Source organism: Triturus cristatus, chromosome 2_1 (assembly GCF_964204655.1).
Source record: "Triturus cristatus chromosome 2_1, aTriCri1.1, whole genome shotgun sequence".
Lineage (NCBI taxonomy): Eukaryota > Metazoa > Chordata > Amphibia > Caudata > Salamandridae > Triturus > Triturus cristatus.
In genome coordinates this window covers 365,744,646-365,765,149 of record NC_140581.1, presented here as the reverse complement: position 1 = coordinate 365,765,149, position 20,504 = coordinate 365,744,646, and the positions used below count along the sequence as shown (strand labels likewise).

General features: G+C 59.8%; 22 non-coding genes across 22 annotated transcripts; all 22 read right to left on the bottom strand.

Moving 5' to 3' along the window:
* Window positions 1-396: 396 nt before the first annotated feature.
* Window positions 397-560, bottom strand: LOC146864436 (U1 spliceosomal RNA). The gene has a single exon (XR_014977684.1). It is a non-coding gene; the product is annotated as a U1 spliceosomal RNA (small nuclear RNA).
* Window positions 561-1,474: 914 nt separating this feature from the next.
* On the bottom strand, window positions 1,475-1,638 carry LOC146864435 (U1 spliceosomal RNA). The gene has a single exon (XR_014977683.1). It is a non-coding gene; the product is annotated as a U1 spliceosomal RNA (small nuclear RNA).
* A 914-nt stretch (window positions 1,639-2,552) lies between these two features.
* Window positions 2,553-2,716, bottom strand: LOC146864434 (U1 spliceosomal RNA). The gene has a single exon (XR_014977682.1). It is a non-coding gene; the product is annotated as a U1 spliceosomal RNA (small nuclear RNA).
* Window positions 2,717-3,295: 579 nt separating this feature from the next.
* On the bottom strand, window positions 3,296-3,459 carry LOC146864433 (U1 spliceosomal RNA). The gene has a single exon (XR_014977681.1). It is a non-coding gene; the product is annotated as a U1 spliceosomal RNA (small nuclear RNA).
* Window positions 3,460-4,373: 914 nt separating this feature from the next.
* LOC146864432 (U1 spliceosomal RNA) lies at window positions 4,374-4,537 on the bottom strand. The gene has a single exon (XR_014977680.1). It is a non-coding gene; the product is annotated as a U1 spliceosomal RNA (small nuclear RNA).
* A 914-nt stretch (window positions 4,538-5,451) lies between these two features.
* Window positions 5,452-5,615, bottom strand: LOC146864431 (U1 spliceosomal RNA). The gene has a single exon (XR_014977679.1). It is a non-coding gene; the product is annotated as a U1 spliceosomal RNA (small nuclear RNA).
* A 617-nt stretch (window positions 5,616-6,232) lies between these two features.
* LOC146864430 (U1 spliceosomal RNA) lies at window positions 6,233-6,396 on the bottom strand. The gene has a single exon (XR_014977677.1). It is a non-coding gene; the product is annotated as a U1 spliceosomal RNA (small nuclear RNA).
* A 914-nt stretch (window positions 6,397-7,310) lies between these two features.
* On the bottom strand, window positions 7,311-7,474 carry LOC146864429 (U1 spliceosomal RNA). Its single transcript, XR_014977676.1, has one exon. It is a non-coding gene; the product is annotated as a U1 spliceosomal RNA (small nuclear RNA).
* Window positions 7,475-8,388: 914 nt separating this feature from the next.
* LOC146864428 (U1 spliceosomal RNA) lies at window positions 8,389-8,552 on the bottom strand. Its single transcript, XR_014977675.1, has one exon. It is a non-coding gene; the product is annotated as a U1 spliceosomal RNA (small nuclear RNA).
* A 617-nt stretch (window positions 8,553-9,169) lies between these two features.
* On the bottom strand, window positions 9,170-9,333 carry LOC146864427 (U1 spliceosomal RNA). The gene has a single exon (XR_014977674.1). It is a non-coding gene; the product is annotated as a U1 spliceosomal RNA (small nuclear RNA).
* Window positions 9,334-10,247: 914 nt separating this feature from the next.
* LOC146864426 (U1 spliceosomal RNA) lies at window positions 10,248-10,411 on the bottom strand. The gene has a single exon (XR_014977371.1). It is a non-coding gene; the product is annotated as a U1 spliceosomal RNA (small nuclear RNA).
* Window positions 10,412-11,028: 617 nt separating this feature from the next.
* LOC146864425 (U1 spliceosomal RNA) lies at window positions 11,029-11,192 on the bottom strand. The gene has a single exon (XR_014977673.1). It is a non-coding gene; the product is annotated as a U1 spliceosomal RNA (small nuclear RNA).
* Window positions 11,193-12,106: 914 nt separating this feature from the next.
* LOC146864424 (U1 spliceosomal RNA) lies at window positions 12,107-12,270 on the bottom strand. Its single transcript, XR_014977672.1, has one exon. It is a non-coding gene; the product is annotated as a U1 spliceosomal RNA (small nuclear RNA).
* Window positions 12,271-12,887: 617 nt separating this feature from the next.
* On the bottom strand, window positions 12,888-13,051 carry LOC146864423 (U1 spliceosomal RNA). The gene has a single exon (XR_014977671.1). It is a non-coding gene; the product is annotated as a U1 spliceosomal RNA (small nuclear RNA).
* A 914-nt stretch (window positions 13,052-13,965) lies between these two features.
* On the bottom strand, window positions 13,966-14,129 carry LOC146864422 (U1 spliceosomal RNA). The gene has a single exon (XR_014977670.1). It is a non-coding gene; the product is annotated as a U1 spliceosomal RNA (small nuclear RNA).
* A 617-nt stretch (window positions 14,130-14,746) lies between these two features.
* LOC146864421 (U1 spliceosomal RNA) lies at window positions 14,747-14,910 on the bottom strand. The gene has a single exon (XR_014977663.1). It is a non-coding gene; the product is annotated as a U1 spliceosomal RNA (small nuclear RNA).
* A 914-nt stretch (window positions 14,911-15,824) lies between these two features.
* LOC146864420 (U1 spliceosomal RNA) lies at window positions 15,825-15,988 on the bottom strand. Its single transcript, XR_014977657.1, has one exon. It is a non-coding gene; the product is annotated as a U1 spliceosomal RNA (small nuclear RNA).
* A 617-nt stretch (window positions 15,989-16,605) lies between these two features.
* Window positions 16,606-16,769, bottom strand: LOC146864419 (U1 spliceosomal RNA). Its single transcript, XR_014977645.1, has one exon. It is a non-coding gene; the product is annotated as a U1 spliceosomal RNA (small nuclear RNA).
* Window positions 16,770-17,683: 914 nt separating this feature from the next.
* Window positions 17,684-17,847, bottom strand: LOC146864418 (U1 spliceosomal RNA). Its single transcript, XR_014977643.1, has one exon. It is a non-coding gene; the product is annotated as a U1 spliceosomal RNA (small nuclear RNA).
* Window positions 17,848-18,464: 617 nt separating this feature from the next.
* LOC146864417 (U1 spliceosomal RNA) lies at window positions 18,465-18,628 on the bottom strand. The gene has a single exon (XR_014977642.1). It is a non-coding gene; the product is annotated as a U1 spliceosomal RNA (small nuclear RNA).
* Window positions 18,629-19,542: 914 nt separating this feature from the next.
* On the bottom strand, window positions 19,543-19,706 carry LOC146864416 (U1 spliceosomal RNA). Its single transcript, XR_014977641.1, has one exon. It is a non-coding gene; the product is annotated as a U1 spliceosomal RNA (small nuclear RNA).
* A 617-nt stretch (window positions 19,707-20,323) lies between these two features.
* LOC146864415 (U1 spliceosomal RNA) lies at window positions 20,324-20,487 on the bottom strand. The gene has a single exon (XR_014977640.1). It is a non-coding gene; the product is annotated as a U1 spliceosomal RNA (small nuclear RNA).
* Between the last annotated feature and the right edge of the window lie 17 nt (window positions 20,488-20,504).

Below are 20,504 nucleotides of genomic sequence, written 5' to 3'. Positions count from 1 at the left end.
GCCCACCGGCAGCGCCAATCAGGGCCCTGCTTTCGCTATGCTGCACCTTGCTGACACGGGTGGGGGAAAGCCAGGGCTACAGCAAGCACACGAGAGGGCTTGGCAGGCCTAAATCGGGCCCAAAAGCAGATTTTTCAGGCCCTTTAAACTGTGCACAAGCAAAGGCTTTCGCAAGCACAACAGAGGGCTTGCCAGGTCGAAATCGGGCCCAGAAGCACGTTTCTAAGCCCTGAGCCAGCATCCCCAGGCTTGTAAATTTGCATATCTAATTGGCCCTCGCCCACTCCCCATTCCAGCCAGCTTACAGCACCCTGGACGGACCACAAGAAACGTCAAAGGGTGCTCCAGACTCCTTTTTATTTTTTTTTCCTTTTTGTCTTTCTTGAAACCAGAGATCAGGGGAAAGCGCGAACGCAGTCCCCCACTACCAGAAATTATGCAGTCGAGTATCCCGCATTTGGGGACATCGCAGGGGTCAGCACATCCGAAGTGCAATGGATGAGCCTCACCCTGGGAGAACCACCTTCGTGATCATGGTGTCTCCCCTGCCAGGTAAGTATGAGTTGGAAGGGGACAGGGTGAGGGCGGGCCGCTGGGCATCTCCCCGCAGAGCGAGGGTGGCATTCACACAGGCAAGGCCTGAGGCCGGGCGAAGCAGAGCATGGGCATTGTGGGGCGCAAGGTGACCAGCCAAGGCCCCTGTGCCCACTTTGGAAAGCGCGCAGCTACCCACAGCAGCTTCCCACAGGCCTCGGCCGGCCAGCAACATTTGCATGTCCACACCCACCGGCAGCGCCAATCAGGGCCCTGCTTTCGCTATGCTGCACCTTGCTGACACGGGTGGGGGAAAGCCAGGGCTACAGCAAGCACAGAAGGGCGATTGCCATGTCGACTTTGGGCCCAGAAGCAGAGATTTGGGGCTTTTGAAGCCTAAGAGCTGCCACTGAGGCCGCCTCTAGAGGTATGCAGTGCCCTGTTGCCTGGCTAGGCCCCAGTCGACTGCTTGTGGCTGAAAGCCAGGGACAAACAGGCCTGCAAGCGAGCAGGGGTTCTCGCCCTGAGCCCCTCACGCCTTCCCGAACGCTCCCAAACGCTGCCGACAGAACCCTCGCCGGGCAGAGCCCTCGCCGGGCCACGGCCTGGGGTCCTCAGCCAGAGTCTGGGCCTGGGGAGGCTAGGGCGAGGCAAGAGGCTGGCAGCCAGGCCACAGCCCCAGGGGGGCGATGGAAAGGAGCAGACATGTCACCTGGCCAGGGCCTACTTCCCTGTCTCTGGATAGGTCCCCAGAGTGGGAGGCTGCAGCTATCCCATCATTCCCCAGGCTCAGTACTTAGCATGTGATTCCCTCTTGCCCACGCCCCCGCCCCCCTCCAATCCAGCCGCAGCACCCCAGAAAGAACACAGAAGACGAGAAAGGGTGCTCCAGACTCCTTTTTATTTTTTTTTCCTTTTTGTCTTTCTTGAAACCAGAGATCAGGGGAAAGCGCGAACGCAGTCCCCCACTACCAGAAATTATGCAGTCGAGTATCCCGCATTTGGGGACATCGCAGGGGTCAGCACATCCGAAGTGCAATGGATGAGCCTCACCCTGGGAGAACCACCTTCGTGATCATGGTGTCTCCCCTGCCAGGTAAGTATGAGTTGGAAGGGGACAGGGTGAGGGCGGGCCGCTGGGCATCTCCCCGCAGAGCGAGGGTGGCATTCACACAGGCAAGGCCTGAGGCCGGGCGAAGCAGAGCATGGGCATTGTGGGGCGCAAGGTGACCAGCCAAGGCCCCTGTGCCCACTTTGGAAAGCGCGCAGCTACCCACAGCAGCTTCCCACAGGCCTCGGCCGGCCAGCAACATTTGCATGTCCACGCCCACCGGCAGCGCCAATCAGGGCCCTGCTTTCGCTATGCTGCACCTTGCTGACACGGGTGGGGGAAAGCCAGGGCTACAGCAAGCACAGAAGGGCGATTGCCATGTCGACTTTGGGCCCAGAAGCAGAGATTTGGGGCTTTTGAAGCCTAAGAGCTGCCACTGAGGCCGCCTCTAGAGGTATGCAGTGCCCTGTTGCCTGGCTAGGCCCCAGTCGACTGCTTGTGGCTGAAAGCCAGGGACAAACAGGCCTGCAAGCGAGCAGGGGTTCTCGCCCTGAGCCCCTCACGCCTTCCCTCACGCTCCCAAACGCTGCAGACAGAACCCTCGCCGGGCAGAGCCCTCGCCGGGCCACGGCCTGGGGTCCTCAGCCAGAGTCTGGGCCTGGGAAGGCTAGGGCGAGGCAAGAGGCTGGCAGCCAGGCCACAGCCCCAGGGGGGCGATGGAAAGGAGCAGACATGTCACCTGGCCAGGGCCTACTTCCCTGTCTCTGGATAGGTCCCCAGAGTGGGAGGCTGCAGCTATCCCATCATTCCCCAGGCTCAGTACTTAGCATGTGATTCCCTCTTGCCCACGCCCCCGCCCCCCTCCAATCCAGCCGCAGCACCCCAGAAAGAACACAGAAGACGAGAAAGGGTGCTCCAGACTCCTTTTTATTTTTTTTTCCTTTTTGTCTTTCTTGAAACCAGAGATCAGGGGAAAGCGCGAACGCAGTCCCCCACTACCAGAAATTATGCAGTCGAGTATCCCGCATTTGGGGACATCGCAGGGGTCAGCACATCCGAAGTGCAATGGATGAGCCTCACCCTGGGAGAACCACCTTCGTGATCATGGTGTCTCCCCTGCCAGGTAAGTATGAGTTGGAAGGGGACAGGGTGAGGGCGGGCCGCTGGGCATCTCCCCGCAGAGCGAGGGTGGCATTCACACAGGCAAGGCCTGAGGCCGGGCGAAGCAGAGCATGGGCATTGTGGGGCACAAGGTGACCAGCCAAGGCCCCTGTGCCCACTTTGGAAAGCGCGCAGCTACCCACAGCAGCTTCCCACAGGCCTCGGCCGGCCAGCAACATTTGCATGTCCACGCCCACCGGCAGCGCCAATCAGGGCCCTGCTTTCGCTATGCTGCACCTTGCTGACACGGGTGGGGGAAAGCCAGGGCTACAGCAAGCACACGAGAGGCAGGCCCTTTAAACTGTGCACAAGCAAAGGCTTTCGCAAGCACAACAGAGGGCTTGCCAGGTCGAAATCGGGCCCAGAAGCACGTTTCTAAGCCCTGAGCCAGCATCCCCAGGCTTGTAAATTTGCATATCTAATTGGCCCTCGCCCACTCCCCATTCCAGCCAGCTTACAGCACCCTGGACGGACCACAAGAAACGTCAAAGGGTGCTCCAGACTCCTTTTTATTTTTTTTTCCTTTTTGTCTTTCTTGAAACCAGAGATCAGGGGAAAGCGCGAACGCAGTCCCCCACTACCAGAAATTATGCAGTCGAGTATCCCGCATTTGGGGACATCGCAGGGGTCAGCACATCCGAAGTGCAATGGATGAGCCTCACCCTGGGAGAACCACCTTCGTGATCATGGTGTCTCCCCTGCCAGGTAAGTATGAGTTGGAAGGGGACAGGGTGAGGGCGGGCCGCTGGGCATCTCCCCGCAGAGCGAGGGTGGCATTCACACAGGCAAGGCCTGAGGCCGGGCGAAGCAGAGCATGGGCATTGTGGGGCGCAAGGTGACCAGCCAAGGCCCCTGTGCCCACTTTGGAAAGCGCGCAGCTACCCACAGCAGCTTCCCACAGGCCTCGGCCGGCCAGCAACATTTGCATGTCCACGCCCACCGGCAGCGCCAATCAGGGCCCTGCTTTCGCTATGCTGCACCTTGCTGACACGGGTGGGGGAAAGCCAGGGCTACAGCAAGCACAGAAGGGCGATTGCCATGTCGACTTTGGGCCCAGAAGCAGAGATTTGGGGCTTTTGAAGCCTAAGAGCTGCCACTGAGGCCGCCTCTAGAGGTATGCAGTGCCCTGTTGCCTGGCTAGGCCCCAGTCGACTGCTTGTGGCTGAAAGCCAGGGACAAACAGGCCTGCAAGCGAGCAGGGGTTCTCGCCCTGAGCCCCTCACGCCTTCCCGAATGCTCCCAAACGCTGCCGACAGAACCCTCGCCGGGCAGAGCCCTCGCCGGGCCACGGCCTGGGGTCCTCAGCCAGAGTCTGGGCCTGGGAAGGCTAGGGCGAGGCAAGAGGCTGGCAGCCAGGCCACAGCCCCAGGGGGGCGATGGAAAGGAGCAGACATGTCACCTGGCCAGGGCCTACTTCCCTGTCTCTGGATAGGTCCCCAGAGTGGGAGGCTGCAGCTATCCCATCATTCCCCAGGCTCAGTACTTAGCATGTGATTCCCTCTTGCCCACGCCCCCGCCCCCCTCCAATCCAGCCGCAGCACCCCAGAAAGAACACAGAAGACGAGAAAGGGTGCTCCAGACTCCTTTTTATTTTTTTTTCCTTTTTGTCTTTCTTGAAACCAGAGATCAGGGGAAAGCGCGAACGCAGTCCCCCACTACCAGAAATTATGCAGTCGAGTATCCCGCATTTGGGGACATCGCAGGGGTCAGCACATCCGAAGTGCAATGGATGAGCCTCACCCTGGGAGAACCACCTTCGTGATCATGGTGTCTCCCCTGCCAGGTAAGTATGAGTTGGAAGGGGACAGGGTGAGGGCGGGCCGCTGGGCATCTCCCCGCAGAGCGAGGGTGGCATTCACACAGGCAAGGCCTGAGGCCGGGCGAAGCAGAGCATGGGCATTGTGGGGCGCAAGGTGACCAGCCAAGGCCCCTGTGCCCACTTTGGAAAGCGCGCAGCTACCCACAGCAGCTTCCCACAGGCCTCGGCCGGCCAGCAACATTTGCATGTCCACGCCCACCGGCAGCGCCAATCAGGGCCCTGCTTTCGCTATGCTGCACCTTGCTGACACGGGTGGGGGAAAGCCAGGGCTACAGCAAGCACAGAAGGGCGATTGCCATGTCGACTTTGGGCCCAGAAGCAGAGATTTGGGGCTTTTGAAGCCTAAGAGCTGCCACTGAGGCCGCCTCTAGAGGTATGCAGTGCCCTGTTGCCTGGCTAGGCCCCAGTCGACTGCTTGTGGCTGAAAGCCAGGGACAAACAGGCCTGCAAGCGAGCAGGGGTTCTCGCCCTGAGCCCCTCACGCCTTCCCGAACGCTCCCAAACGCTGCAGACAGAACCCTCGCCGGGCAGAGCCCTCGCCGGGCCACGGCCTGGGGTCCTCAGCCAGAGTCTGGGCCTGGGAAGGCTAGGGCGAGGCAAGAGGCTGGCAGCCAGGCCACAGCCCCAGGGGGGCGATGGAAAGGAGCAGACATGTCACCTGGCCAGGGCCTACTTCCCTGTCTCTGGATAGGTCCCCAGAGTGGGAGGCTGCAGCTATCCCATCATTCCCCAGGCTCAGTACTTAGCATGTGATTCCCTCTTGCCCACGCCCCCGCCCCCCTCCAATCCAGCCGCAGCACCCCAGAAAGAACACAGAAGACGAGAAAGGGTGCTCCAGACTCCTTTTTATTTTTTTTTCCTTTTTGTCTTTCTTGAAACCAGAGATCAGGGGAAAGCGCGAACGCAGTCCCCCACTACCAGAAATTATGCAGTCGAGTATCCCGCATTTGGGGACATCGCAGGGGTCAGCACATCCGAAGTGCAATGGATGAGCCTCACCCTGGGAGAACCACCTTCGTGATCATGGTGTCTCCCCTGCCAGGTAAGTATGAGTTGGAAGGGGACAGGGTGAGGGCGGGCCGCTGGGCATCTCCCCGCAGAGCGAGGGTGGCATTCACACAGGCAAGGCCTGAGGCCGGGCGAAGCAGAGCATGGGCATTGTGGGGCGCAAGGTGACCAGCCAAGGCCCCTGTGCCCACTTTGGAAAGCGCGCAGCTACCCACAGCAGCTTCCCACAGGCCTCGGCCGGCCAGCAACATTTGCATGTCCACGCCCACCGGCAGCGCCAATCAGGGCCCTGCTTTCGCTATGCTGCACCTTGCTGACACGGGTGGGGGAAAGCCAGGGCTACAGCAAGCACACGAGAGGGCTTGGCAGGCCTAAATCGGGCCCAAAAGCAGATTTTTCAGGCCCTTTAAACTGTGCACAAGCAAAGGCTTTCGCAAGCACAACAGAGGGCTTGCCAGGTCGAAATCGGGCCCAGAAGCACGTTTCTAAGCCCTGAGCCAGCATCCCCAGGCTTGTAAATTTGCATATCTAATTGGCCCTCGCCCACTCCCCATTCCAGCCAGCTTACAGCACCCTGGACGGACCACAAGAAACGTCAAAGGGTGCTCCAGACTCCTTTTTATTTTTTTTTCCTTTTTGTCTTTCTTGAAACCAGAGATCAGGGGAAAGCGCGAACGCAGTCCCCCACTACCAGAAATTATGCAGTCGAGTATCCCGCATTTGGGGACATCGCAGGGGTCAGCACATCCGAAGTGCAATGGATGAGCCTCACCCTGGGAGAACCACCTTCGTGATCATGGTGTCTCCCCTGCCAGGTAAGTATGAGTTGGAAGGGGACAGGGTGAGGGCGGGCCGCTGGGCATCTCCCCGCAGAGCGAGGGTGGCATTCACACAGGCAAGGCCTGAGGCCGGGCGAAGCAGAGCATGGGCATTGTGGGGCGCAAGGTGACCAGCCAAGGCCCCTGTGCCCACTTTGGAAAGCGCGCAGCTACCCACAGCAGCTTCCCACAGGCCTCGGCCGGCCAGCAACATTTGCATGTCCACGCCCACCGGCAGCGCCAATCAGGGCCCTGCTTTCGCTATGCTGCACCTTGCTGACACGGGTGGGGGAAAGCCAGGGCTACAGCAAGCACAGAAGGGCGATTGCCATGTCGACTTTGGGCCCAGAAGCAGAGATTTGGGGCTTTTGAAGCCTAAGAGCTGCCACTGAGGCCGCCTCTAGAGGTATGCAGTGCCCTGTTGCCTGGCTAGGCCCCAGTCGACTGCTTGTGGCTGAAAGCCAGGGACAAACAGGCCTGCAAGCGAGCAGGGGTTCTCGCCCTGAGCCCCTCACGCCTTCCCGAATGCTCCCAAACGCTGCCGACAGAACCCTCGCCGGGCAGAGCCCTCGCCGGGCCACGGCCTGGGGTCCTCAGCCAGAGTCTGGGCCTGGGAAGGCTAGGGCGAGGCAAGAGGCTGGCAGCCAGGCCACAGCCCCAGGGGGGCGATGGAAAGGAGCAGACATGTCACCTGGCCAGGGCCTACTTCCCTGTCTCTGGATAGGTCCCCAGAGTGGGAGGCTGCAGCTATCCCATCATTCCCCAGGCTCAGTACTTAGCATGTGATTCCCTCTTGCCCACGCCCCCGCCCCCCTCCAATCCAGCCGCAGCACCCCAGAAAGAACACAGAAGACGAGAAAGGGTGCTCCAGACTCCTTTTTATTTTTTTTTCCTTTTTGTCTTTCTTGAAACCAGAGATCAGGGGAAAGCGCGAACGCAGTCCCCCACTACCAGAAATTATGCAGTCGAGTATCCCGCATTTGGGGACATCGCAGGGGTCAGCACATCCGAAGTGCAATGGATGAGCCTCACCCTGGGAGAACCACCTTCGTGATCATGGTGTCTCCCCTGCCAGGTAAGTATGAGTTGGAAGGGGACAGGGTGAGGGCGGGCCGCTGGGCATCTCCCCGCAGAGCGAGGGTGGCATTCACACAGGCAAGGCCTGAGGCCGGGCGAAGCAGAGCATGGGCATTGTGGGGCGCAAGGTGACCAGCCAAGGCCCCTGTGCCCACTTTGGAAAGCGCGCAGCTACCCACAGCAGCTTCCCACAGGCCTCGGCCGGCCAGCAACATTTGCATGTCCACGCCCACCGGCAGCGCCAATCAGGGCCCTGCTTTCGCTATGCTGCACCTTGCTGACACGGGTGGGGGAAAGCCAGGGCTACAGCAAGCACAGAAGGGCGATTGCCATGTCGACTTTGGGCCCAGAAGCAGAGATTTGGGGCTTTTGAAGCCTAAGAGCTGCCACTGAGGCCGCCTCTAGAGGTATGCAGTGCCCTGTTGCCTGGCTAGGCCCCAGTCGACTGCTTGTGGCTGAAAGCCAGGGACAAACAGGCCTGCAAGCGAGCAGGGGTTCTCGCCCTGAGCCCCTCACGCCTTCCCGAACGCTCCCAAACGCTGCAGACAGAACCCTCGCCGGGCAGAGCCCTCGCCGGGCCACGGCCTGGGGTCCTCAGCCAGAGTCTGGGCCTGGGAAGGCTAGGGCGAGGCAAGAGGCTGGCAGCCAGGCCACAGCCCCAGGGGGGCGATGGAAAGGAGCAGACATGTCACCTGGCCAGGGCCTACTTCCCTGTCTCTGGATAGGTCCCCAGAGTGGGAGGCTGCAGCTATCCCATCATTCCCCAGGCTCAGTACTTAGCATGTGATTCCCTCTTGCCCACGCCCCCGCCCCCCTCCAATCCAGCCGCAGCACCCCAGAAAGAACACAGAAGACGAGAAAGGGTGCTCCAGACTCCTTTCTATTTTTTTTTCCTTTTTGTCTTTCTTGAAACCAGAGATCAGGGGAAAGCGCGAACGCAGTCCCCCACTACCAGAAATTATGCAGTCGAGTATCCCGCATTTGGGGACATCGCAGGGGTCAGCACATCCGAAGTGCAATGGATGAGCCTCACCCTGGGAGAACCACCTTCGTGATCATGGTGTCTCCCCTGCCAGGTAAGTATGAGTTGGAAGGGGACAGGGTGAGGGCGGGCCGCTGGGCATCTCCCCGCAGAGCGAGGGTGGCATTCACACAGGCAAGGCCTGAGGCCGGGCGAAGCAGAGCATGGGCATTGTGGGGCGCAAGGTGACCAGCCAAGGCCCCTGTGCCCACTTTGGAAAGCGCGCAGCTACCCACAGCAGCTTCCCACAGGCCTCGGCCGGCCAGCAACATTTGCATGTCCACGCCCACCGGCAGCGCCAATCAGGGCCCTGCTTTCGCTATGCTGCACCTTGCTGACACGGGTGGGGGAAAGCCAGGGCTACAGCAAGCACACGAGAGGGCTTGGCAGGCCTAAATCGGGCCCAAAAGCAGATTTTTCAGGCCCTTTAAACTGTGCACAAGCAAAGGCTTTCGCAAGCACAACAGAGGGCTTGCCAGGTCGAAATCGGGCCCAGAAGCACGTTTCTAAGCCCTGAGCCAGCATCCCCAGGCTTGTAAATTTGCATATCTAATTGGCCCTCGCCCACTCCCCATTCCAGCCAGCTTACAGCACCCTGGACGGACCACAAGAAACGTCAAAGGGTGCTCCAGACTCCTTTTTATTTTTTTTTCCTTTTTGTCTTTCTTGAAACCAGAGATCAGGGGAAAGCGCGAACGCAGTCCCCCACTACCAGAAATTATGCAGTCGAGTATCCCGCATTTGGGGACATCGCAGGGGTCAGCACATCCGAAGTGCAATGGATGAGCCTCACCCTGGGAGAACCACCTTCGTGATCATGGTGTCTCCCCTGCCAGGTAAGTATGAGTTGGAAGGGGACAGGGTGAGGGCGGGCCGCTGGGCATCTCCCCGCAGAGCGAGGGTGGCATTCACACAGGCAAGGCCTGAGGCCGGGCGAAGCAGAGCATGGGCATTGTGGGGCGCAAGGTGACCAGCCAAGGCCCCTGTGCCCACTTTGGAAAGCGCGCAGCTACCCACAGCAGCTTCCCACAGGCCTCGGCCGGCCAGCAACATTTGCATGTCCACACCCACCGGCAGCGCCAATCAGGGCCCTGCTTTCGCTATGCTGCACCTTGCTGACACGGGTGGGGGAAAGCCAGGGCTACAGCAAGCACAGAAGGGCGATTGCCATGTCGACTTTGGGCCCAGAAGCAGAGATTTGGGGCTTTTGAAGCCTAAGAGCTGCCACTGAGGCCGCCTCTAGAGGTATGCAGTGCCCTGTTGCCTGGCTAGGCCCCAGTCGACTGCTTGTGGCTGAAAGCCAGGGACAAACAGGCCTGCAAGCGAGCAGGGGTTCTCGCCCTGAGCCCCTCACGCCTTCCCGAACGCTCCCAAACGCTGCCGACAGAACCCTCGCCGGGCAGAGCCCTCGCCGGGCCACGGCCTGGGGTCCTCAGCCAGAGTCTGGGCCTGGGGAGGCTAGGGCGAGGCAAGAGGCTGGCAGCCAGGCCACAGCCCCAGGGGGGCGATGGAAAGGAGCAGACATGTCACCTGGCCAGGGCCTACTTCCCTGTCTCTGGATAGGTCCCCAGAGTGGGAGGCTGCAGCTATCCCATCATTCCCCAGGCTCAGTACTTAGCATGTGATTCCCTCTTGCCCACGCCCCCGCCCCCCTCCAATCCAGCCGCAGCACCCCAGAAAGAACACAGAAGACGAGAAAGGGTGCTCCAGACTCCTTTTTATTTTTTTTTCCTTTTTGTCTTTCTTGAAACCAGAGATCAGGGGAAAGCGCGAACGCAGTCCCCCACTACCAGAAATTATGCAGTCAAGTATCCCGCATTTGGGGACATCGCAGGGGTCAGCACATCCGAAGTGCAATGGATGAGCCTCACCCTGGGAGAACCACCTTCGTGATCATGGTGTCTCCCCTGCCAGGTAAGTATGAGTTGGAAGGGGACAGGGTGAGGGCGGGCCGCTGGGCATCTCCCCGCAGAGCGAGGGTGGCATTCACACAGGCAAGGCCTGAGGCCGGGCGAAGCAGAGCATGGGCATTGTGGGGCGCAAGGTGACCAGCCAAGGCCCCTGTGCCCACTTTGGAAAGCGCGCAGCTACCCACAGCAGCTTCCCACAGGCCTCGGCCGGCCAGCAACATTTGCATGTCCACGCCCACCGGCAGCGCCAATCAGGGCCCTGCTTTCGCTATGCTGCACCTTGCTGACACGGGTGGGGGAAAGCCAGGGCTACAGCAAGCACACGAGAGGGCTTGGCAGGCCTAAATCGGGCCCAAAAGCAGATTTTTCAGGCCCTTTAAACTGTGCACAAGCAAAGGCTTTCGCAAGCACAACAGAGGGCTTGCCAGGTCGAAATCGGGCCCAGAAGCACGTTTCTAAGCCCTGAGCCAGCATCCCCAGGCTTGTAAATTTGCATATCTAATTGGCCCTCGCCCACTCCCCATTCCAGCCAGCTTACAGCACCCTGGACGGACCACAAGAAACGTCAAAGGGTGCTCCAGACTCCTTTTTATTTTTTTTTCCTTTTTGTCTTTCTTGAAACCAGAGATCAGGGGAAAGCGCGAACGCAGTCCCCCACTACCAGAAATTATGCAGTCGAGTATCCCGCATTTGGGGACATCGCAGGGGTCAGCACATCCGAAGTGCAATGGATGAGCCTCACCCTGGGAGAACCACCTTCGTGATCATGGTGTCTCCCCTGCCAGGTAAGTATGAGTTGGAAGGGGACAGGGTGAGGGCGGGCCGCTGGGCATCTCCCCGCAGAGCGAGGGTGGCATTCACACAGGCAAGGCCTGAGGCCGGGCGAAGCAGAGCATGGGCATTGTGGGGCGCAAGGTGACCAGCCAAGGCCCCTGTGCCCACTTTGGAAAGCGCGCAGCTACCCACAGCAGCTTCCCACAGGCCTCGGCCGGCCAGCAACATTTGCATGTCCACACCCACCGGCAGCGCCAATCAGGGCCCTGCTTTCGCTATGCTGCACCTTGCTGACACGGGTGGGGGAAAGCCAGGGCTACAGCAAGCACAGAAGGGCGATTGCCATGTCGACTTTGGGCCCAGAAGCAGAGATTTGGGGCTTTTGAAGCCTAAGAGCTGCCACTGAGGCCGCCTCTAGAGGTATGCAGTGCCCTGTTGCCTGGCTAGGCCCCAGTCGACTGCTTGTGGCTGAAAGCCAGGGACAAACAGGCCTGCAAGCGAGCAGGGGTTCTCGCCCTGAGCCCCTCACGCCTTCCCGAACGCTCCCAAACGCTGCAGACAGAACCCTCGCCGGGCAGAGCCCTCGCCGGGCCACGGCCTGGGGTCCTCAGCCAGAGTCTGGGCCTGGGAAGGCTAGGGCGAGGCAAGAGGCTGGCAGCCAGGCCACAGCCCCAGGGGGGCGATGGAAAGGAGCAGACATGTCACCTGGCCAGGGCCTACTTCCCTGTCTCTGGATAGGTCCCCAGAGTGGGAGGCTGCAGCTATCCCATCATTCCCCAGGCTCAGTACTTAGCATGTGATTCCCTCTTGCCCACGCCCCCGCCCCCCTCCAATCCAGCCGCAGCACCCCAGAAAGAACACAGAAGACGAGAAAGGGTGCTCCAGACTCCTTTTTATTTTTTTTTCCTTTTTGTCTTTCTTGAAACCAGAGATCAGGGGAAAGCGCGAACGCAGTCCCCCACTACCAGAAATTATGCAGTCGAGTATCCCGCATTTGGGGACATCGCAGGGGTCAGCACATCCGAAGTGCAATGGATGAGCCTCACCCTGGGAGAACCACCTTCGTGATCATGGTGTCTCCCCTGCCAGGTAAGTATGAGTTGGAAGGGGACAGGGTGAGGGCGGGCCGCTGGGCATCTCCCCGCAGAGCGAGGGTGGCATTCACACAGGCAAGGCCTGAGGCCGGGCGAAGCAGAGCATGGGCATTGTGGGGCGCAAGGTGACCAGCCAAGGCCCCTGTGCCCACTTTGGAAAGCGCGCAGCTACCCACAGCAGCTTCCCACAGGCCTCGGCCGGCCAGCAACATTTGCATGTCCACGCCCACCGGCAGCGCCAATCAGGGCCCTGCTTTCGCTATGCTGCACCTTGCTGACACGGGTGGGGGAAAGCCAGGGCTACAGCAAGCACACGAGAGGGCTTGGCAGGCCTAAATCGGGCCCAAAAGCAGATTTTTCAGGCCCTTTAAACTGTGCACAAGCAAAGGCTTTCGCAAGCACAACAGAGGGCTTGCCAGGTCGAAATCGGGCCCAGAAGCACGTTTCTAAGCCCTGAGCCAGCATCCCCAGGCTTGTAAATTTGCATATCTAATTGGCCCTCGCCCACTCCCCATTCCAGCCAGCTTACAGCACCCTGGACGGACCACAAGAAACGTCAAAGGGTGCTCCAGACTCCTTTTTATTTTTTTTTCCTTTTTGTCTTTCTTGAAACCAGAGATCAGGGGAAAGCGCGAACGCAGTCCCCCACTACCAGAAATTATGCAGTCGAGTATCCCGCATTTGGGGACATCGCAGGGGTCAGCACATCCGAAGTGCAATGGATGAGCCTCACCCTGGGAGAACCACCTTCGTGATCATGGTGTCTCCCCTGCCAGGTAAGTATGAGTTGGAAGGGGACAGGGTGAGGGCGGGCCGCTGGGCATCTCCCCGCAGAGCGAGGGTGGCATTCACACAGGCAAGGCCTGAGGCCGGGCGAAGCAGAGCATGGGCATTGTGGGGCGCAAGGTGACCAGCCAAGGCCCCTGTGCCCACTTTGGAAAGCGCGCAGCTACCCACAGCAGCTTCCCACAGGCCTCGGCCGGCCAGCAACATTTGCATGTCCACACCCACCGGCAGCGCCAATCAGGGCCCTGCTTTCGCTATGCTGCACCTTGCTGACACGGGTGGGGGAAAGCCAGGGCTACAGCAAGCACAGAAGGGCGATTGCCATGTCGACTTTGGGCCCAGAAGCAGAGATTTGGGGCTTTTGAAGCCTAAGAGCTGCCACTGAGGCCGCCTCTAGAGGTATGCAGTGCCCTGTTGCCTGGCTAGGCCCCAGTCGACTGCTTGTGGCTGAAAGCCAGGGACAAACAGGCCTGCAAGCGAGCAGGGGTTCTCGCCCTGAGCCCCTCACGCCTTCCCGAACGCTCCCAAACGCTGCCGACAGAACCCTCGCCGGGCAGAGCCCTCGCCGGGCCACGGCCTGGGGTCCTCAGCCAGAGTCTGGGCCTGGGGAGGCTAGGGCGAGGCAAGAGGCTGGCAGCCAGGCCACAGCCCCAGGGGGGCGATGGAAAGGAGCAGACATGTCACCTGGCCAGGGCCTACTTCCCTGTCTCTGGATAGGTCCCCAGAGTGGGAGGCTGCAGCTATCCCATCATTCCCCAGGCTCAGTACTTAGCATGTGATTCCCTCTTGCCCACGCCCCCGCCCCCCTCCAATCCAGCCGCAGCACCCCAGAAAGAACACAGAAGACGAGAAAGGGTGCTCCAGACTCCTTTTTATTTTTTTTTCCTTTTTGTCTTTCTTGAAACCAGAGATCAGGGGAAAGCGCGAACGCAGTCCCCCACTACCAGAAATTATGCAGTCGAGTATCCCGCATTTGGGGACATCGCAGGGGTCAGCACATCCGAAGTGCAATGGATGAGCCTCACCCTGGGAGAACCACCTTCGTGATCATGGTGTCTCCCCTGCCAGGTAAGTATGAGTTGGAAGGGGACAGGGTGAGGGCGGGCCGCTGGGCATCTCCCCGCAGAGCGAGGGTGGCATTCACACAGGCAAGGCCTGAGGCCGGGCGAAGCAGAGCATGGGCATTGTGGGGCGCAAGGTGACCAGCCAAGGCCCCTGTGCCCACTTTGGAAAGCGCGCAGCTACCCACAGCAGCTTCCCACAGGCCTCGGCCGGCCAGCAACATTTGCATGTCCACGCCCACCGGCAGCGCCAATCAGGGCCCTGCTTTCGCTATGCTGCACCTTGCTGACACGGGTGGGGGAAAGCCAGGGCTACAGCAAGCACACGAGAGGGCTTGGCAGGCCTAAATCGGGCCCAAAAGCAGATTTTTCAGGCCCTTTAAACTGTGCACAAGCAAAGGCTTTCGCAAGCACAACAGAGGGCTTGCCAGGTCGAAATCGGGCCCAGAAGCACGTTTCTAAGCCCTGAGCCAGCATCCCCAGGCTTGTAAATTTGCATATCTAATTGGCCCTCGCCCACTCCCCATTCCAGCCAGCTTACAGCACCCTGGACGGACCACAAGAAACGTCAAAGGGTGCTCCAGACTCCTTTTTATTTTTTTTTCCTTTTTGTCTTTCTTGAAACCAGAGATCAGGGGAAAGCGCGAACGCAGTCCCCCACTACCAGAAATTATGCAGTCGAGTATCCCGCATTTGGGGACATCGCAGGGGTCAGCACATCCGAAGTGCAATGGATGAGCCTCACCCTGGGAGAACCACCTTCGTGATCATGGTGTCTCCCCTGCCAGGTAAGTATGAGTTGGAAGGGGACAGGGTGAGGGCGGGCCGCTGGGCATCTCCCCGCAGAGCGAGGGTGGCATTCACACAGGCAAGGCCTGAGGCCGGGCGAAGCAGAGCATGGGCATTGTGGGGCGCAAGGTGACCAGCCAAGGCCCCTGTGCCCACTTTGGAAAGCGCGCAGCTACCCACAGCAGCTTCCCACAGGCCTCGGCCGGCCAGCAACATTTGCATGTCCACACCCACCGGCAGCGCCAATCAGGGCCCTGCTTTCGCTATGCTGCACCTTGCTGACACGGGTGGGGGAAAGCCAGGGCTACAGCAAGCACAGAAGGGCGATTGCCATGTCGACTTTGGGCCCAGAAGCAGAGATTTGGGGCTTTTGAAGCCTAAGAGCTGCCACTGAGGCCGCCTCTAGAGGTATGCAGTGCCCTGTTGCCTGGCTAGGCCCCAGTCGACTGCTTGTGGCTGAAAGCCAGGGACAAACAGGCCTGCAAGCGAGCAGGGGTTCTCGCCCTGAGCCCCTCACGCCTTCCCGAACGCTCCCAAACGCTGCCGACAGAACCCTCGCCGGGCAGAGCCCTCGCCGGGCCACGGCCTGGGGTCCTCAGCCAGAGTCTGGGCCTGGGGAGGCTAGGGCGAGGCAAGAGGCTGGCAGCCAGGCCACAGCCCCAGGGGGGCGATGGAAAGGAGCAGACATGTCACCTGGCCAGGGCCTACTTCCCTGTCTCTGGATAGGTCCCCAGAGTGGGAGGCTGCAGCTATCCCATCATTCCCCAGGCTCAGTACTTAGCATGTGATTCCCTCTTGCCCACGCCCCCGCCCCCCTCCAATCCAGCCGCAGCACCCCAGAAAGAACACAGAAGACGAGAAAGGGTGCTCCAGACTCCTTTTTATTTTTTTTTCCTTTTTGTCTTTCTTGAAACCAGAGATCAGGGGAAAGCGCGAACGCAGTCCCCCACTACCAGAAATTATGCAGTCGAGTATCCCGCATTTGGGGACATCGCAGGGGTCAGCACATCCGAAGTGCAATGGATGAGCCTCACCCTGGGAGAACCACCTTCGTGATCATGGTGTCTCCCCTGCCAGGTAAGTATGAGTTGGAAGGGGACAGGGTGAGGGCGGGCCGCTGGGCATCTCCCCGCAGAGCGAGGGTGGCATTCACACAGGCAAGGCCTGAGGCCGGGCGAAGCAGAGCATGGGCATTGTGGGGCGCAAGGTGACCAGCCAAGGCCCCTGTGCCCACTTTGGAAAGCGCGCAGCTACCCACAGCAGCTTCCCACAGGCCTCGGCCGGCCAGCAACATTTGCATGTCCACGCCCACCGGCAGCGCCAATCAGGGCCCTGCTTTCGCTATGCTGCACCTTGCTGACACGGGTGGGGGAAAGCCAGGGCTACAGCAAGCACACGAGAGGGCTTGGCAGGCCTAAATCGGGCCCAAAAGCAGATTTTTCAGGCCCTTTAAACTGTGCACAAGCAAAGGCTTTCGCAAGCACAACAGAGGGCTTGCCAGGTCGAAATCGGGCCCAGAAGCACGTTTCTAAGCCCTGAGCCAGCATCCCCAGGCTTGTAAATTTGCATATCTAATTGGCCCTCGCCCACTCCCCATTCCAGCCAGCTTACAGCACCCTGGACGGACCACAAGAAACGTCAAAGGGTGCTCCAGACTCCTTTTTATTTTTTTTTCCTTTTTGTCTTTCTTGAAACCAGAGATCAGGGGAAAGCGCGAACGCAGTCCCCCACTACCAGAAATTATGCAGTCGAGTATCCCGCATTTGGGGACATCGCAGGGGTCAGCACATCCGAAGTGCAATGGATGAGCCTCACCCTGGGAGAACCACCTTCGTGATCATGGTGTCTCCCCTGCCAGGTAAGTATGAGTTGGAAGGGGACAGGGTGAGGGCGGGCCGCTGGGCATCTCCCCGCAGAGCGAGGGTGGCATTCACACAGGCAAGGCCTGAGGCCGGGCGAAGCAGAGCATGGGCATTGTGGGGCGCAAGGTGACCAGCCAAGGCCCCTGTGCCCACTTTGGAAAGCGCGCAGCTACCCACAGCAGCTTCCCACAGGCCTCGGCCGGCCAGCAACATTTGCATGTCCACACCCACCGGCAGCGCCAATCAGGGCCCTGCTTTCGCTATGCTGCACCTTGCTGACACGGGTGGGGGAAAGCCAGGGCTACAGCAAGCACAGAAGGGCGATTGCCATGTCGACTTTGGGCCCAGAAGCAGAGATTTGGGGCTTTTGAAGCCTAAGAGCTGCCACTGAGGCCGCCTCTAGAGGTATGCAGTGCCCTGTTGCCTGGCTAGGCCCCAGTCGACTGCTTGTGGCTGAAAGCCAGGGACAAACAGGCCTGCAAGCGAGCAGGGGTTCTCGCCCTGAGCCCCTCACGCCTTCCCGAACGCTCCCAAACGCTGCCGACAGAACCCTCGCCGGGCAGAGCCCTCGCCGGGCCACGGCCTGGGGTCCTCAGCCAGAGTCTGGGCCTGGGGAGGCTAGGGCGAGGCAAGAGGCTGGCAGCCAGGCCACAGCCCCAGGGGGGCGATGGAAAGGAGCAGACATGTCACCTGGCCAGGGCCTACTTCCCTGTCTCTGGATAGGTCCCCAGAGTGGGAGGCTGCAGCTATCCCATCATTCCCCAGGCTCAGTACTTAGCATGTGATTCCCTCTTGCCCACGCCCCCGCCCCCCTCCAATCCAGCCGCAGCACCCCAGAAAGAACACAGAAGACGAGAAAGGGTGCTCCAGACTCCTTTTTATTTTTTTTTCCTTTTTGTCTTTCTTGAAACCAGAGATCAGGGGAAAGCGCGAACGCAGTCCCCCACTACCAGAAATTATGCAGTCGAGTATCCCGCATTTGGGGACATCGCAGGGGTCAGCACATCCGAAGTGCAATGGATGAGCCTCACCCTGGGAGAACCACCTTCGTGATCATGGTGTCTCCCCTGCCAGGTAAGTATGAGTTGGAAGGGGACAGGGTGAGGGCGGGCCGCTGGGCATCTCCCCGCAGAGCGAGGGTGGCATTCACACAGGCAAGGCCTGAGGCCGGGCGAAGCAGAGCATGGGCATTGTGGGGCGCAAGGTGACCAGCCAAGGCCCCTGTGCCCACTTTGGAAAGCGCGCAGCTACCCACAGCAGCTTCCCACAGGCCTCGGCCGGCCAGCAACATTTGCATGTCCACGCCCACCGGCAGCGCCAATCAGGGCCCTGCTTTCGCTATGCTGCACCTTGCTGACACGGGTGGGGGAAAGCCAGGGCTACAGCAAGCACACGAGAGGGCTTGGCAGGCCTAAATCGGGCCCAAAAGCAGATTTTTCAGGCCCTTTAAACTGTGCACAAGCAAAGGCTTTCGCAAGCACAACAGAGGGCTTGCCAGGTCGAAATCGGGCCCAGAAGCACGTTTCTAAGCCCTGAGCCAGCATCCCCAGGCTTGTAAATTTGCATATCTAATTGGCCCTCGCCCACTCCCCATTCCAGCCAGCTTACAGCACCCTGGACGGACCACAAGAAACGTCAAAGGGTGCTCCAGACTCCTTTTTATTTTTTTTTCCTTTTTGTCTTTCTTGAAACCAGAGATCAGGGGAAAGCGCGAACGCAGTCCCCCACTACCAGAAATTATGCAGTCGAGTATCCCGCATTTGGGGACATCGCAGGGGTCAGCACATCCGAAGTGCAATGGATGAGCCTCACCCTGGGAGAACCACCTTCGTGATCATGGTGTCTCCCCTGCCAGGTAAGTATGAGTTGGAAGGGGACAGGGTGAGGGCGGGCCGCTGGGCATCTCCCCGCAGAGCGAGGGTGGCATTCACACAGGCAAGGCCTGAGGCCGGGCGAAGCAGAGCATGGGCATTGTGGGGCGCAAGGTGACCAGCCAAGGCCCCTGTGCCCACTTTGGAAAGCGCGCAGCTACCCACAGCAGCTTCCCACAGGCCTCGGCCGGCCAGCAACATTTGCATGTCCACACCCACCGGCAGCGCCAATCAGGGCCCTGCTTTCGCTATGCTGCACCTTGCTGACACGGGTGGGGGAAAGCCAGGGCTACAGCAAGCACAGAAGGGCGATTGCCATGTCGACTTTGGGCCCAGAAGCAGAGATTTGGGGCTTTTGAAGCCTAAGAGCTGCCACTGAGGCCGCCTCTAGAGGTATGCAGTGCCCTGTTGCCTGGCTAGGCCCCAGTCGACTGCTTGTGGCTGAAAGCCAGGGACAAACAGGCCTGCAAGCGAGCAGGGGTTCTCGCCCTGAGCCCCTCACGCCTTCCCGAACGCTCCCAAACGCTGCCGACAGAACCCTCGCCGGGCAGAGCCCTCGCCGGGCCACGGCCTGGGGTCCTCAGCCAGAGTCTGGGCCTGGGGAGGCTAGGGCGAGGCAAGAGGCTGGCAGCCAGGCCACAGCCCCAGGGGGGCGATGGAAAGGAGCAGACATGTCACCTGGCCAGGGCCTACTTCCCTGTCTCTGGATAGGTCCCCAGAGTGGGAGGCTGCAGCTATCCCATCATTCCCCAGGCTCAGTACTTAGCATGTGATTCCCTCTTGCCCACGCCCCCGCCCCCCTCCAATCCAGCCGCAGCACCCCAGAAAGAACACAGAAGACGAGAAAGGGTGCTCCAGACTCCTTTTTATTTTTTTTTCCTTTTTGTCTTTCTTGAAACCAGAGATCAGGGGAAAGCGCGAACGCAGTCCCCCACTACCAGAAATTATGCAGTCGAGTATCCCGCATTTGGGGACATCGCAGGGGTCAGCACATCCGAAGTGCAATGGATGAGCCTCACCCTGGGAGAACCACCTTCGTGATCATGGTGTCTCCCCTGCCAGGTAAGTATGAGTTGGAAGGGGACAGGGTGAGGGCGGGCCGCTGGGCATCTCCCCGCAGAGCGAGGGTGGCATTCACACAGGCAAGGCCTGAGGCCGGGCGAAGCAGAGCATGGGCATTGTGGGGCGCAAGGTGACCAGCCAAGGCCCCTGTGCCCACTTTGGAAAGCGCGCAGCTACCCACAGCAGCTTCCCACAGGCCTCGGCCGGCCAGCAACATTTGCATGTCCACGCCCACCGGCAGCGCCAATCAGGGCCCTGCTTTCGCTATGCTGCACCTTGCTGACACGGGTGGGGGAAAGCCAGGGCTACAGCAAGCACACGAGAGGGCTTGGCAGGCCTAAATCGGGCCCAAAAGCAGATTTTTCAGGCCCTTTAAACTGTGCACAAGCAAAGGCTTTCGCAAGCACAACAGAGGGCTTGCCAGGTCGAAATCGGGCCCAGAAGCACGTTTCTAAGCCCTGAGCCAGCATCCCCAGGCTTGTAAATTTGCATATCTAATTGGCCCTCGCCCACTCCCCATTCCAGCCAGCTTACAGCACCCTGGACGGACCACAAGAAACGTCAAAGGGTGCTCCAGACTCCTTTTTATTTTTTTTTCCTTTTTGTCTTTCTTGAAACCAGAGATCAGGGGAAAGCGCGAACGCAGTCCCCCACTACCAGAAATTATGCAGTCGAGTATCCCGCATTTGGGGACATCGCAGGGGTCAGCACATCCGAAGTGCAATGGATGAGCCTCACCCTGGGAGAACCACCTTCGTGATCATGGTGTCTCCCCTGCCAGGTAAGTATGAGTTGGAAGGGGACAG